This window comes from Triticum aestivum, chromosome 5A, assembly GCF_018294505.1.
Source record: "Triticum aestivum cultivar Chinese Spring chromosome 5A, IWGSC CS RefSeq v2.1, whole genome shotgun sequence".
Taxonomy (NCBI): domain Eukaryota; kingdom Viridiplantae; phylum Streptophyta; class Magnoliopsida; order Poales; family Poaceae; genus Triticum; species Triticum aestivum.
This window is the reverse complement of record NC_057806.1, coordinates 67,958,379-67,971,705: the sequence shown is the minus strand read 5'-3', so window position 1 is coordinate 67,971,705 and position 13,327 is coordinate 67,958,379. Positions and strand designations below refer to the sequence as shown.

General features: G+C 45.7%; 1 long non-coding RNA gene across 4 annotated transcripts; it reads left to right on the top strand.

Annotated features, from left to right (window-relative positions):
* The first annotated feature begins 7,645 nt into the window (after positions 1-7,645).
* Positions 7,646-13,310, top strand: LOC123102341 (uncharacterized). Of its 4 annotated transcripts, none has more exons than XR_006448920.1 (4): positions 7,646-7,962; positions 9,061-9,164; positions 12,044-12,218; positions 12,478-13,310. It is a non-coding gene; the product is annotated as an uncharacterized lncRNA (long non-coding RNA). The 4 variants fall into 4 exon arrangements; XR_006448919.1 differs by having other exon boundaries at positions 12,047-12,218; positions 12,478-13,303; XR_006448917.1 differs by lacking the exon at positions 12,478-13,310 and having other exon boundaries at positions 12,047-12,396.
* Positions 13,311-13,327: the final 17 nt, after the last annotated feature.

Genomic DNA, 13,327 nt, shown 5'->3' with positions numbered 1-13,327 from the left:
AATTGTCAGACAGCAAACTCGTTGCCGCGCTTAGCAACAACAAATGCAAAAAGGGATCAGTCTATTTCAAAAATGTAGACAAAACAAAAAACTAAAATTAAAGTCGAACCTCCTCCTAGCAGCTACGGGATCAGTCCTAGACCACTTGCCAGGAGAACCATGCGCAACATCCTCTGGAGCCCTCCCCCTCTTTGATGGCAACACCCCCTCGCCTCTCACAGCCGTATGTTCTTTGACTTTCTCCGGTGGGGGGACATCTCATGCATCCTTGCCCTTCTTACCACCTGCACAAACTTCAACGTGTTCATCATCATCGGTGTCCTGTTACGCGTTCTCCATGTCATCATCGTCATCCTTGCTGAGACCAGCGTCTCCATCTAGTTCATCTTGTGTGTCAGCAAGCTCTTGGGAACTGTTGTAGTCATACCGGCCACGGCAACCAGTTGGCCGATGTGTCCGTTCTGGGACAAATGTAGTGAACTGCCTCGCAACCGCGTCGCTGTCGGAGCCATTAAGGGACGTCCACCCCTCAACCAACTTCCCGAGCAAGCCGGTCATTCCGGATGCAAACTGCCCAATTAGATGCTCAACAGGTGCCCTCTCCTGTGCACGAAACAAAGAAGCAGCAGTAACCAACCATATTACAGTCACTAGCACGACATCAAAAATTTGCAACGCAACCATAGATATATGTCTTTGATTACCTCAGTAGGGCAAGACGGAGCTGAGTGCACGTCCATCCACTTTCCAAAGTTTTGAGGCCCCCCAAACACATTGTAGTCTATAGCATGCTTGGCCATCAGCTGGAAAAAACCAAAAAAATAGCTAGGATGTAAGAGAGAGAATGATGAACACTGACTAGTAGTTCATGTGTTGCAAATACAACAAAAAAAGAAGACGTGAATATAAGTTTCAGCACGAATAACAGAGTTGCCATGTGGAGTGAGACATGGATACCATACTCAAACAGCCATGGCTAACAAAGGTAGTCATCTCTTGTTAACCACAGACGGTTGCCACACGACGATATGCTATGCCGCAAAAATTTGTAAGAATGTCGTGTAGAGAAAGAAACCAGAACTAACCTGCAGTTTTCCATATTTGGTATCAGTTATCCTGTCTGCAGCAAGCACAGCCTTGATAGCATCGATAGTCCACGCAGAAACAGAAAACTTGTGTGTAGGCGGCGGGCCTGCTGTCCCAGTGAAATCCACGATGGACAGATCAAGACAGTCGACGTACATGAGCTGATGTACAACAATTTTAAAAAGAAAGAAATATCAGTTGCGATCATGGTATTTTATGAAAAAGCAGGATAATATATATGTTCCTACGATCATCAAGTTGAAGTGCATGAAAAAAGAGAGAAAGGACAAGTTGCCATCTGTATGTGTGAGTTGCCATCATAGTGTGATGACAGTTGCCATATTGTCATGATGGCAGTTGCCATCCTGTTATGATCAGGTTGTCATGCATGAATAAAAAGGTGTTAAAAAGAGTGTTCACAGAAAGGACTGGTAAAAATACCATTAAATGCAGTCAACAACCGTTCTGGTACATCTTGCTTGAGAATGCATCATGCAGGAAGTCCGCAATGAACTTACACCAATTCATGTTCTTCACATCTTTCAGATTCGCCCGCACCACACAAAATTCAGGACAATGAGTTGCCGCATCAGAAAATCAAATGGAAAAAACATCAAAAAACACTGGCAGTGACTAGCTTGCACATGACATTGGAGCAAAAAAATTTAAGGAAAAATAATGTAGTAAAGATAGATCATTCACCAGGATGGGGAAGCATTTTTTGCTTGGGCGAAGAGAAGTGGTCGGCGCGAAAACAGTTGAGATGAGGTACATGAGTAGTTTCATCTTAAAAACGTCGCCATGGGTTGTCATGGCCTGCAGCGAATCTGCTAGTACAGACGTGTTCGGCATGGATTCCAACCCAGGAAACAAACGGGGGAACAACGTTTCCTCGATCTTGTTATTAACCTCATACGGGACTTTGATTTGTCCATGGGGCACACACAAAATGCAGAATACGGATTCCTCGTTCAACGGCAGTCTTCCACGTCCCGGAATCACAAATTCCCTGGAGGGGGTCGTAAATCTCACCAAGCCAGTCGCACACAGGGTTGACTAGATTCGTGCACCGGACATTCATCATAGCCTGCATACCCATCTCAGCAGCAGCTCCCTTCTGATCGTTAGTAAATCTGTCAGTCAATGAAGTCAGCCGTTCCTGGGAGGCCCTGTTGCGAGTACGTTTCTTCTTCTGCAAAAACAGACAAATGATCAGTTGTTGTCATGTTTTCACTGTCATGAAATTTTAGTTCATGACAGACGACTGCAAAGCTCGAGGTGGCAACCAATAACATATGCAGGAGGAAGAGGGTGTGTGGACAGTTACCTCGTCGCCCTCTTTTCGCCGTCCAGTTGCCCGATTCCGCTGTGGTGGATCCATGAAATCATCATCATCATTTTGATGATCGCCGCGAGCCATTCTGCTGAGGTAAGAACAGACCAAATTGTCACTGTGGAAATGAAAAATGCAGGAAGTAAGCAGTTGCCACCTAACAGAATGTCCTTGCCGCATGGGCTCGAGTGAAAAAAATGTCAAATAGTGAATGCAAAAATATCACATGAACACGCACGCACCCCCCCTATGATTGTCGAAAACATAAATATGGTAATTAAGCACATTGGTTACATTTGAAAAAAAATGTACATATCGTAAATACACTTAAAAACAAAAATGTTGAAGTTGGCATGTTAGCACAAGATAGTACGAAAAGGAAGTTACAAAATCCTCCACTGCAGAAACCTAACATGTGGCAGCTCACACCCTGTCCTCGTACAACAAATGACTTGCCATGTGTTCCAATGGCAAAAATGTGCTAGGTTGAAATTGTCATGTTAAAATGCAACACAGATATCACAAGTGTGTTCAGATAGCACAAAAGCGATGAAAAACATCTAATGAACAACCTGAAAATTGCCACATTATGTTCAGATATCACAAGTCAACATGGCAGAAACACGAAAATTGTGTCTGACGTACAATGAATTTACCACATTGTACTGACTGTAACATGGCAGCAGACATGCTGTGTTCAGACAAAGACTTGCCACATGGAAAGCATATATATGGCATCTGACACAGTTGATGTGCAAATTAGTTGCCATGTTATGTAGCCAATTTGCCACATTATCCTGTCTACAACATGGCAACAGCCACAGTGTGTTCATACTCTATTGCCACAAGAATATACTATCCAGGTGGCAACATGCATAGTTGATGTGCAGATTAGTTTCCATCCAGTCCAATTGGTTACTGAAACTGCAGTGACTACCGATTTACTGTACTTTACCATTCCTACTGTGTGGCAACTATCACAATTAGTCAGGAAAAAATAGTTGCCACATGGAAAAAGCATGTTTGTGGCAACTATGATAGTCATTCAGGAAATTAGTTGCCGCATGGGAATGAATGTTTGTGGCAACTATCACAGTCATTCAAGAAAATAGTTGCCGCATGGAAAAAGCATGTTTGTGGCAACTATGACAGTCATTCAGGAAATTAGTTGCCATACAGTCATGATAGTTACTCAAACCACCACGTTTGCCTTCATACTGTAGTTTTGAAAAACAACTAACTAGATCTAGGTGTAACATCCTAAATTTTCAATTTGGGATGTTATACACTAGATCATCATTGCATATCATAATTATTGCATTTTGGTTGATCCTAGAAATTTCACGCAACTCAAGGACCCTCGGAGAGAGCTGGGGATTTCGTTATTTTCATATTTGAGTTGTCTCAAATTTTGAAAAATAGGATCATTTGATTTTATTTATTTTATCTTCAATTATTTCTATTATAAAAATTATGAGAGAGGAAATAAAATGAATTTACCAAAATAAAGAAATATTGAGGATTTAATAAAAAATCAAATAAGATTTTATTGGGTTTTATTCGCTATTTTATTTGAATTTAGGAAAAAATGTGCGTTTTTAAAAAGTGCATTTAGGCCCCAAATAAATGTTCATCCTGTGCGGCTTGATTTTAGAAGTCGGGGAAAATTTATTTCGGGATTTTTGGAGTCCGTTTAGTAGTCCTTTTGTATTTTTTTCTGGGAGTAACTATTTACAAAAAAACGCGCAACCGACCTACGGGCCGTGTCCGACCCGGACACTAAGGCCCGTCCGGCTTTAAAAGCCGGGGAGGCCCAGCCGGAAGCCCCCCCACCCCCAAACCCTAGCCACCGCGCCGCCCTAGCCCCGCGCCGCCACCGCCTTCGCCGCCGCCGCCGCCTTCGCCCCGCGCCGCCCCGCGCCACCGCTGCCGTCGCCACCGCCCGCCGCCGGAGCCACCGCCGCCCGAGGTTTACCTCGATCCCGCCGCCGTTTTTTAGAAAAACTGTTCGGTTTTCCGACGGTTTTATCTTTTTTTAGTTTCGGTTTTTTTAATAGATCGGTTTTCCGGTTTATTTAAATAGTGAGCATTCGTCCGTTCGTTCGTTTTAACGAACGTTCGTCGTTTTTCTTTTTCTCGGATTAAATCCGCGATTTTTCTGATCGCGATTTCTGATCCGATTTTCGTTTTAGTATATCTTTTCGCTCGTTTATTGGAATCAGGCGATTCAAGCGCCTGGAGTTTCGTCTCAAAACTCTCTTTCCGTTTAACCAACTTAAACAAGTTTTTGCCATTGTAAAAATTGCCTTATATCCAGAATAGTAAACGAAGCCTGTTTCTTTTGCCGTTGTCTTTCGTTGCTTCGTTCGATTTGATTCTTTTTGCCAACCGGAGCTCTTAAATTGAACTTTCTGGTTAGATCTCTTATTTGAGTTTTACCTGTGCATTAGTCGAGTACTTATTGTGTGCTTGTTTGTTTGCGATAGAGTACCCGGAGTGCGCCGCTTGTTATTCGAAACACTAGGTTTCTCGGATCATCAGCAAGGCAAGTAACACTTTGATCATACCTCCTACTACCCAATTTTATTGCATTAGATCAATCCTCACACCTTGCATGTTTTAGATCTAATTAAATTGTGGGTTTGGGGAGTAGTTGAGGTAGAACCTATTACCTGTTCATTATCAAACCTTTGGGAGTTACTCTACGTTTGCTTATTATTGCTATGCTATGCTAGTAGACGTGGATTGGGTGAGTGTATCCATGACAGATGTGAGATTTGTTAATTAACGGTTTACTTAAGGTGGCAACCTAAACACACATATGGGTGGATTGAGGCACCTGGGTATTCCAGGATTTGCCTGTTTTCTTTTGGACCGCCACCCAGGCTCAAAGGGATCATGAGATTATTCATGCTAGAAACTTCCGTGTGCAGCCACAAGCTATTATGGGCTCTAGCATAGTTGACTAAATCGTGCGAACTCTTACAGTGGTAGACTAGCAGATGTAGGGGATGTAGGTGGTACGGTCTACCCATCGTAAGGTGCTAGTGCTTCTGAAAGACTATGTCTCGATCATCCGTTTCTCAAACACCATGTAGTGCGAGAAATCCAACAGAGGAGATTGAGTCTTGTGGGGAAAAGTGTGCAAACCTCTGCAGAGTGTATAAACTAATCATGGTTAGCCGTGTCCCCGGTTATGGACATCTTGAGTATCTAGTACCTGGATTATCATGTGAATCTCAACATGTTACTCTAAAAATTAATTTTGCTAGGTTTGTTTAATGATGTTGTTTAATTGGGATTGAGAATGCTGTCAACCGTTCTCAATGTTTAACAACCACCATGATAGTTAAATAAATTTATTCCTTTGCAGTAGGAAAAATTGGCTTTACGCAAAACTGTAACCATAGAGCTTTCCACCAGCCAAATATGCATATAGAATAGTTGTTTCATTCCATTACTCTCTATGTGTTACATTGCCAGCATATTCCATGTGCTAACCCGTTTTCGGGCTGCAACATTAATGTTGCAGACTTTTCAGACGATGATTAAGGAGTTTTAGGTCGTGGTTCTATACTCAGTGATGCCGTTGGAGTTGATGGACTCACTTATCTTCCAAGCCTTCCGCTGTTATCATTATTAGATGGCCTTAAGCCATATTTATTGTAATAAGTTCTCTTTTGAGACACTCGATGTAATAAGTGTGTGATTGCTACTCTACTATAAATCCTTCAAGTACTGTGTGGTGTCAGCATTACTGATCCAGGGATGACACCGGAGCACAGAGATTGGACCGTTTGAGGTCTGGTCACTACACTAGAGTTCAATGGCAATTGTAATGACTTGAAATTCATCCCCAAAATTCTCCCCGAACTGATCACAAATACCAATTCGAAGCAATGCGCAACTATCAGACCGGAAAACAACGGCCCAATCCCAAGGCACAACCAGTGTGTGTCTCCGGACAGGCAGAACCACACCGGCGAGACCGCCACCGCGGCGGCGACGAAACTGCCCAGTGCCACCGAAAACGGCAAGCATGGGACTCCGCCGGCGGCGGCAACGCCAGCGCATCGCCAAATCACCTGAATCTCTACGAATCTCGAGCGAAGCATCGAACACCGGGGGAAGGGGGGAAAATGCAGGCAATGATTGTGAGAGTGGGAGCGAGCATTACCTTCAATCTGTAGGCGCTCCGGCGAGGCCTCTCCGGTCCGGCGAGCACCACCGACGGCCGCGAACTCCGTCGACTCTTCCGCCTCCGTCGTCACCTTCTCCTCTCGCCTTCTCTTCCAATCGAATGAACTGCGGGATGGGTTGGGTGAGTAATGAAGTGGAGAGTAAATGGAACCGTGAGGGGAGGGGGCAAAGTGCGCGACGTGGTTGACGGCAACCGCAGTTCGGGCGTGGCGTGGGCACAGAGCAGTTCCACCGCACGCCTCCGAGTGGCAACCGTTAACCGCGGGGGGCAACCAGCGTGTGGGCGAACACTCTCACACACCACACACACGACTTGTCCTACGTGGCACACAAAATCAGCCAAAACGTGCCAAGATTCGTGCAGAAACTGTTGAACGGTGATGGATGCGTGTGGTCGAGTTGCCAGACGCCCACACGTGTGGGCGTTAACATTTCCGTTAATCTTTTCGTTGTTGGAACCTTAAATTATGGATGCTGAGGTTTAGATATTGCTTTTGGTAGTGTTAAGTTATGGATGCTCAGGTTCAGATCTTGCTTGGAATGTATCAGATTGTCGGTTTGCAGTAAAACATTTGCCCTCTCTGATTGTCGGATTGTCTGTGTTCATTTGTTTGTGGCGCTGTGATTATCCTCTCTGATTACTAATATAAAAGGAGTGTGCTTAGGGCACATCCTACATTTGTGGACCGATTGGACTTGTACTCTGGGTGTGGACCGATTGAGTTATTTTCCATCCATCCTGTGTACTTCTCCATCCCCGGTGGTTATTATTTGTGAGAATCGCACCAGCAAACATTTTTCTGTGACTTCTAATGAGTTTGCTATGTGTTCATAAAGATTATGTAAAAAAATGCATCTGCTTGTGCATATATATAGATGATCCCAAACGCTGACTGACGCCCGCGCGCTCTCCCGAACGCTGGAGTGGCCGCACGACGACCGTCCATCAGAAACAAGGACACCACACGTGGAGGAGAGAATCCGACCGAGATGCGGTGCCTTTTGTCGTTTTGGAATTTTGGAAACGCTCCCCTCCGGTTCTTCCCCATCTCCCATTCCCCTCCCTCATGCTTTCCACACGGGTCGATAGAATCCAGCAATCCCTAGCCGCCGGAATTCGACCCACCGTAGCCGGCGAGAGTCCACCGCCGATGGGGAGAGCCTTTCCAGTTGGAACGACCACCCACATCGGGGCAGAGGGGAACCGCGTGCGTGGCCAACAAGTGGACCGACGGGCGAGATGCTGCGCCGCGGACGCGACGGGGAGAAGAGAGGAAGGGGGCGCGCGTGGGCGGCTGGCCTACAAGGAACCAACGCGTCTCTGCCACATCTACAAACCGCAGGTCAGTTTTCCGGCGGCTCTCCATTTTTTCTCGTCGTTTCTGGGGAAGAAGGGTAGGGGAGCAAACTGGAGACTAAAATCGTGAACGGGGAGGCGAAATCGTAGTCCTCGTCGGCGATTCAAACCAAAATCGCGCAAAGCTGTTTGCCTAGAGCAAAACTTCATCTCTGTTTGCCTGCATATTGTGTTGGTTGCCTAATTACGTTGCCTATAGCAAAACCTCATCTCTGTTGCCTGCATATTAGGCAAATATACGTTGTCCATTTATGTGTTTGTAGGCAACTCAAGTACTCATCCTGTATATATGTAGGCAAACTCACACAGTAGTTAAGCTGGACGAAGGTTTCTGTAGGCAACATCTATGTTTGTTCTGTAGGCAAATATATGTTGTCGATTTCTGTGTTTGCAGGCAAGCTTAAGTACTGTAATCTGAATTGTTGCTTGGTCCTTTTTTGTAAAAGGCTAATGTTTGTCAGGTTACTTGGTCTTTTTTGTGTGTGTTTTCACATGGGGGGAATGTGATCAGTTTGTGTTCACTACAACACAAATATTGTGATTCATGTGCTCACAGAAAAATTAATAATCAAAATCAAATTACAATAGAGTCCCAGGTTTTGACCCCATGATACATGCTACATCCTGAGATTATTCCTCTTCTGAACAAACCATCATGTAGCATTTTCTAATCCTATTATGTTTATAGAAACCACACATTTTGTTTCTAGATATGAAATGTCCTGTCATTTCCTTGCCTTTTTGCTCCAGATGATTACAATGCTCTTCACACTATAGTTGAGTGCCATGCCCGCTGTAGAACTCTGAACCTTTTTACTGATAACCTCTAACAATCAGTTAATTTATGCCTTTTTTTCCTTTTTGATGTTCTCTAGCAATCATGTGTTGTTCATGACCTACCCACCCCCCTGCATTTTTTTACTAAATCATGTTTGGTGTTTTGGGTGGGAAATGAACATGATTTCTAGTAATCATGTTTTTGCAATCAGGGATATGCTTTTCTCTGTTTGAGTGGGAAATGAATAGTTTTCAGCAGGGAGCTTAATTGTGGACTTTAAACTTTTTTTTGTTTCTTTATCTACAGGCAACAGAAAATAGTGGAAACTAGGCACTAGACAACCTTTTCCGCCATCCCCTGGCTCGGCAGGTTTTAAGATGGAGGACTCTCCAGATCAATACGATGGCGAGGTATAAACCACACACATTTTTACATTGTGTTCTTCGTTCTTTTTTTTCCACAACATTTTGCCATGTCTTAGGCAAAGTAAAGAATCATTCAAAAAACCAAGAAGACTATTTCAGTAGGGAATTTATTCATAATCAAGTCGAGCTACTCGCCCACACACACCCCACACCCCTCGGAAATCGCCTAAGCCGATAATACCAACTCGCCTACCCGCGGCGTGCTAGGTCGCTTAACCCGTCGACCTACTCGCCCACATGCATCCCCACACCCCTCGGAAATTGACGTAAGCCGGTAAAACCAACTCGCCCACACACACCCCACACCCCTCGGAAATCGCCTAAGCTGACGATACCAACTCGCCTACTCGTGACGTGCTAGGTCCCTTAACCCGTCGACCTACTCGCCCACACGCATCCCCACACCCATCAGAAATCGACGTAAGCCGGTTAAACCAACTCTCCACCGGCGTGCTAGGTCGCTTAACCTGTCGACCTACTCGCCCACAGGCATCCCCACACGCCTCAGAAATCAACGTAAGGCGGTAAAACCAACTCACCCACCACCGGCATGCTAGGTCGCCTAACCCGTCGACCTAGTCGCCCACACGCGACTCCCACACCCTTCAGAAATCGCCTAAGCTGGCAATACCAACTCGCCTACCCATGGGGTGCTAGGTCGCCTAACCCGTCGACCTACTCGCCCACACGGGATCCCCACACCCCTCGGAAATCGACCTAAGCCGGTAAAACCAACTCGCCCACCATCGACGTGCTAGGTCGCCTAATCTGTCGACCTAGTCGCCCACACGCGACCCCCGCATCCATTGGAAAACCGCATAAGTCAGCAATACCAACTCGCCTACCCACGGCATGCTAGGTCGCCTAAGCAGGCGACCTACTCGCCCATACGCACCCTGACACCCACCGGAAATTGGCCTAAGCTGGCAATACCAACTCGCCTACCCACGGCGTGCTAGGTCGCCTAACCCGTCGACCTACTCGCCCACACGGACCCCCACACCCATCGGAAATCGCCTAAGCCAGCAATACCACCTCGCCTACCCGCGGCGTGCTAGGTCGCCTAACCAGTCGACCTAGTCGCCAACACCCCCCCACACACAATCAGAAATCGACCTGAGCCGGCAATATAACCTCGCCTACCCCCGGCGTGCTAGGTCGCCTAACTAGTCGCCCTAATCACCCACATGCACCCTCCCGCCCCACACACAGACACCATCGAAAATCGACCTAAGCCGACAATACCAACTCGCCTACCTGTGGTGTGCTAGGTCGCCTAACCCGATGACCTACTCGCCCACACGTACCCTCACACCCATCAGGAATCGAGCTAAGTCAGTAAAACCAAGTCGCCTACCCGCGGCGTGCTAGGTCGCCTAACTCGGCATCCTACTCGCCCACACGCACCCCCACACCCATTGAAAATCAACCTAAGCCGGCAATACCAGCTCACCTACCCACGGCGTGCTAGGTCTCCTAACCAGTCGACCTAGTCGCCCACACGCACTCCCAGACCCCATTGGAACCCGCCTAAGCCGGCAATAACAACTCGCCTACCCCCGGGTGCTAGGTCGCCTAACCCGTCGACCTACTCGCCCACACGGGACCCCAACACCCCTTGGAAATCGACATAAGCCGGTAAAACCAACTCGCCCACCACCAGCGTGCTAGGTCGCCTAACCCGTCGACCTAGTCGCCCACACGCGACCCCCGCACCCATCGAAAATCGCCTAAGCCGCCAATACCAACTCGCCTACCCACTGCGTGCTAGGTCGCCTAACCAGGCGACCTACTTGCCCACACGGGACCCCCACACCCATCGAAAAGTTGCCTACGCCGGCAATACCAACTCGCCTACCCACGGCGTGCTAGGTCGCCTAACCGGGCGACCTACTCGCCCACACGGGACCCCCACACCCATCGAAAATCGCCTAAGCTGGCAATATCAAATCGCCTACCCACGGCGTGCTAGGTCGCCTAATCCGGCGACCTACTCGCCCACACGCACCTCCACACCCATCAGAAATCGACCTAAGCCGGTAAAACCAACTCGGTCTACGATCATTTTTTTGCTGCTGAGAATATTCCACCACTACAGGAGCTGACTTATGACTATAATTGTGAAATAAATCTTGTTCGTGACATGAATGGCGAAGTAAAAGTCAAATGCTGCCATTTTTTTGGTTCTCCACAGTGCCGCGACATGCTTTATTAAAGACGTAGAAGGCTTTTTTTTCTTTTTCTTTTTACATCGGCATGGAAGGCTGTCAGCACTATGGTGGATTTAATTTCCATGAGAAATCCTTTGGAATGTTGTTGCCTCCTGTTTTAACCTTGCCATTGGCATCCTAGTAAATAATTGGAGTATGTAGATAGTGTTAAGTGTTCATATGGGCAAAGACTAAAGAGGTTGTGATTCTGTTATACCGTTTGTCCACCTACTACAGAACCTCGTGATTCATACAATTTCATTGTGAATTGCCTGGAGAGGTTTCCGCAGCACAAGTACCGTGATTTCTACATTGCATGAGAGTCATAGTTTACTCTTTTGTTGCTATAACTGGTTTGAGGAAGCACATCCTGAACTTGAAAGGCTTGTACCTAAGGTGTAGTTGCTTTACAAGGTTCCACTAATCACCAAAAGCACACCAAACTCAGTGAGCGGCCTTTACAGGGTTGCAGGAATTTTTTTCTACTAGTAGTTTCCAGGCTTTATTCGCCTGGCTACTTGGTGTTCTTGTAAGCAACTAGAATTTACTACAAGTTTTTTTTGTAAGAAACTACAAATAAATTATTGACTAGTTTTTACTATACACAGATTACTAATAACACAAATAACTCTGCTTCTTTTCTTTTCTTTTTAGCAGAAGCAAGGTGCAAGACAATACAGAAGATACAATTCAAGATTTAGCAACTTTTATCTAGCATCCATTTCTACAGGGTACGGGGATGCAAGAACAGGGGACAAGATCCAAGTCATGTTCTGCAAACACTTTGGTACATGGGGCAATTTTTGTAACTAGAAGATTAGGGGGGAAGGTACAGAGTGGAAAATACACTAGTTCTAGAACTAAAAGAAGTTCATGGCCAAAATAATTGGAACAACCTTTTTACCCTTTGTTGTTTCAATGGGAGAAACATGCCCAACTCTGCCAATATTTTTGCCCATAATTCATCAGAATTTTTGCCTGATAAGCAAGAAGAGTTGCAGACACAATTGCGTTTTCAGAATTTTTTTTCCCATGATTTTTTGCTTTGTTGTTTTCGCCCTTATTTTTACTCTGTTTTTTCGATGTAGGAGGAGAGCTCCCCAACGCTACGCCATGGCATCCGACGGTGGCTGGGGAAGGAGTTGCACAGGAGATCTGGGCTGGTGGGCGTTGGGTTTTCTAGTGGTGGGTGGAGGGGAGGATCACGTGAGGGAAAGGATGGTTGGTTGTCGAGACGTGGCAACAAGCGAGGGAAATTGGACTTGCCTTTTTTAGCACATGGGGTGGGGGACCGATAGGGACACTTTTCTTAAGTGCCGGCCGCGAGATCCACTCGCATAGCGCGCGGGCGCTGTGTAGCAACGTCCATAGATGATTAGGGCATGTACAGTGATGCTATCTTAGGAGTGCCACATAGGATAAATGATGAGGTGGAAGAGAGAGAACTCATAAAAAAAGGCTTGTCTTCTCTTATTTAAGATAAGACAAGAGATGATCTCTTAGCATAATTTGTCTCACCATGTTTTAAGGAATTGCTAGTTATTAAAGATAAGGGCATGTACAATGGTTGATAAGATAGTCTTGTCTTATGCAAACTTGTCTCACCATGTTTTAAGGAATTGCTAGTTATTAAAGATAAGGGCATGTATAATGGTTGATAAGATAGTCTTGTCTTAAGCTTTGCATGTAATTTAGAGATGACAAAAAAAATGTCTACAATGGGTCATTTCTTAGCCTTATCTTCAATAACTAGCAATTCCTAAAAATGTGGTGAGACATATTATGCTAAGAGATCATCTCTTATCTTATTTTAAATAAAAAAAAGACAAACCTTCTATTATGAGTTCTCTCTCCTCCACCTCATCATTTATCTTACGTGGCACTCCTTAGATAGCACCGTTGTACTCCCTCCGTTCCAAAATAGATGACTCAACTTTG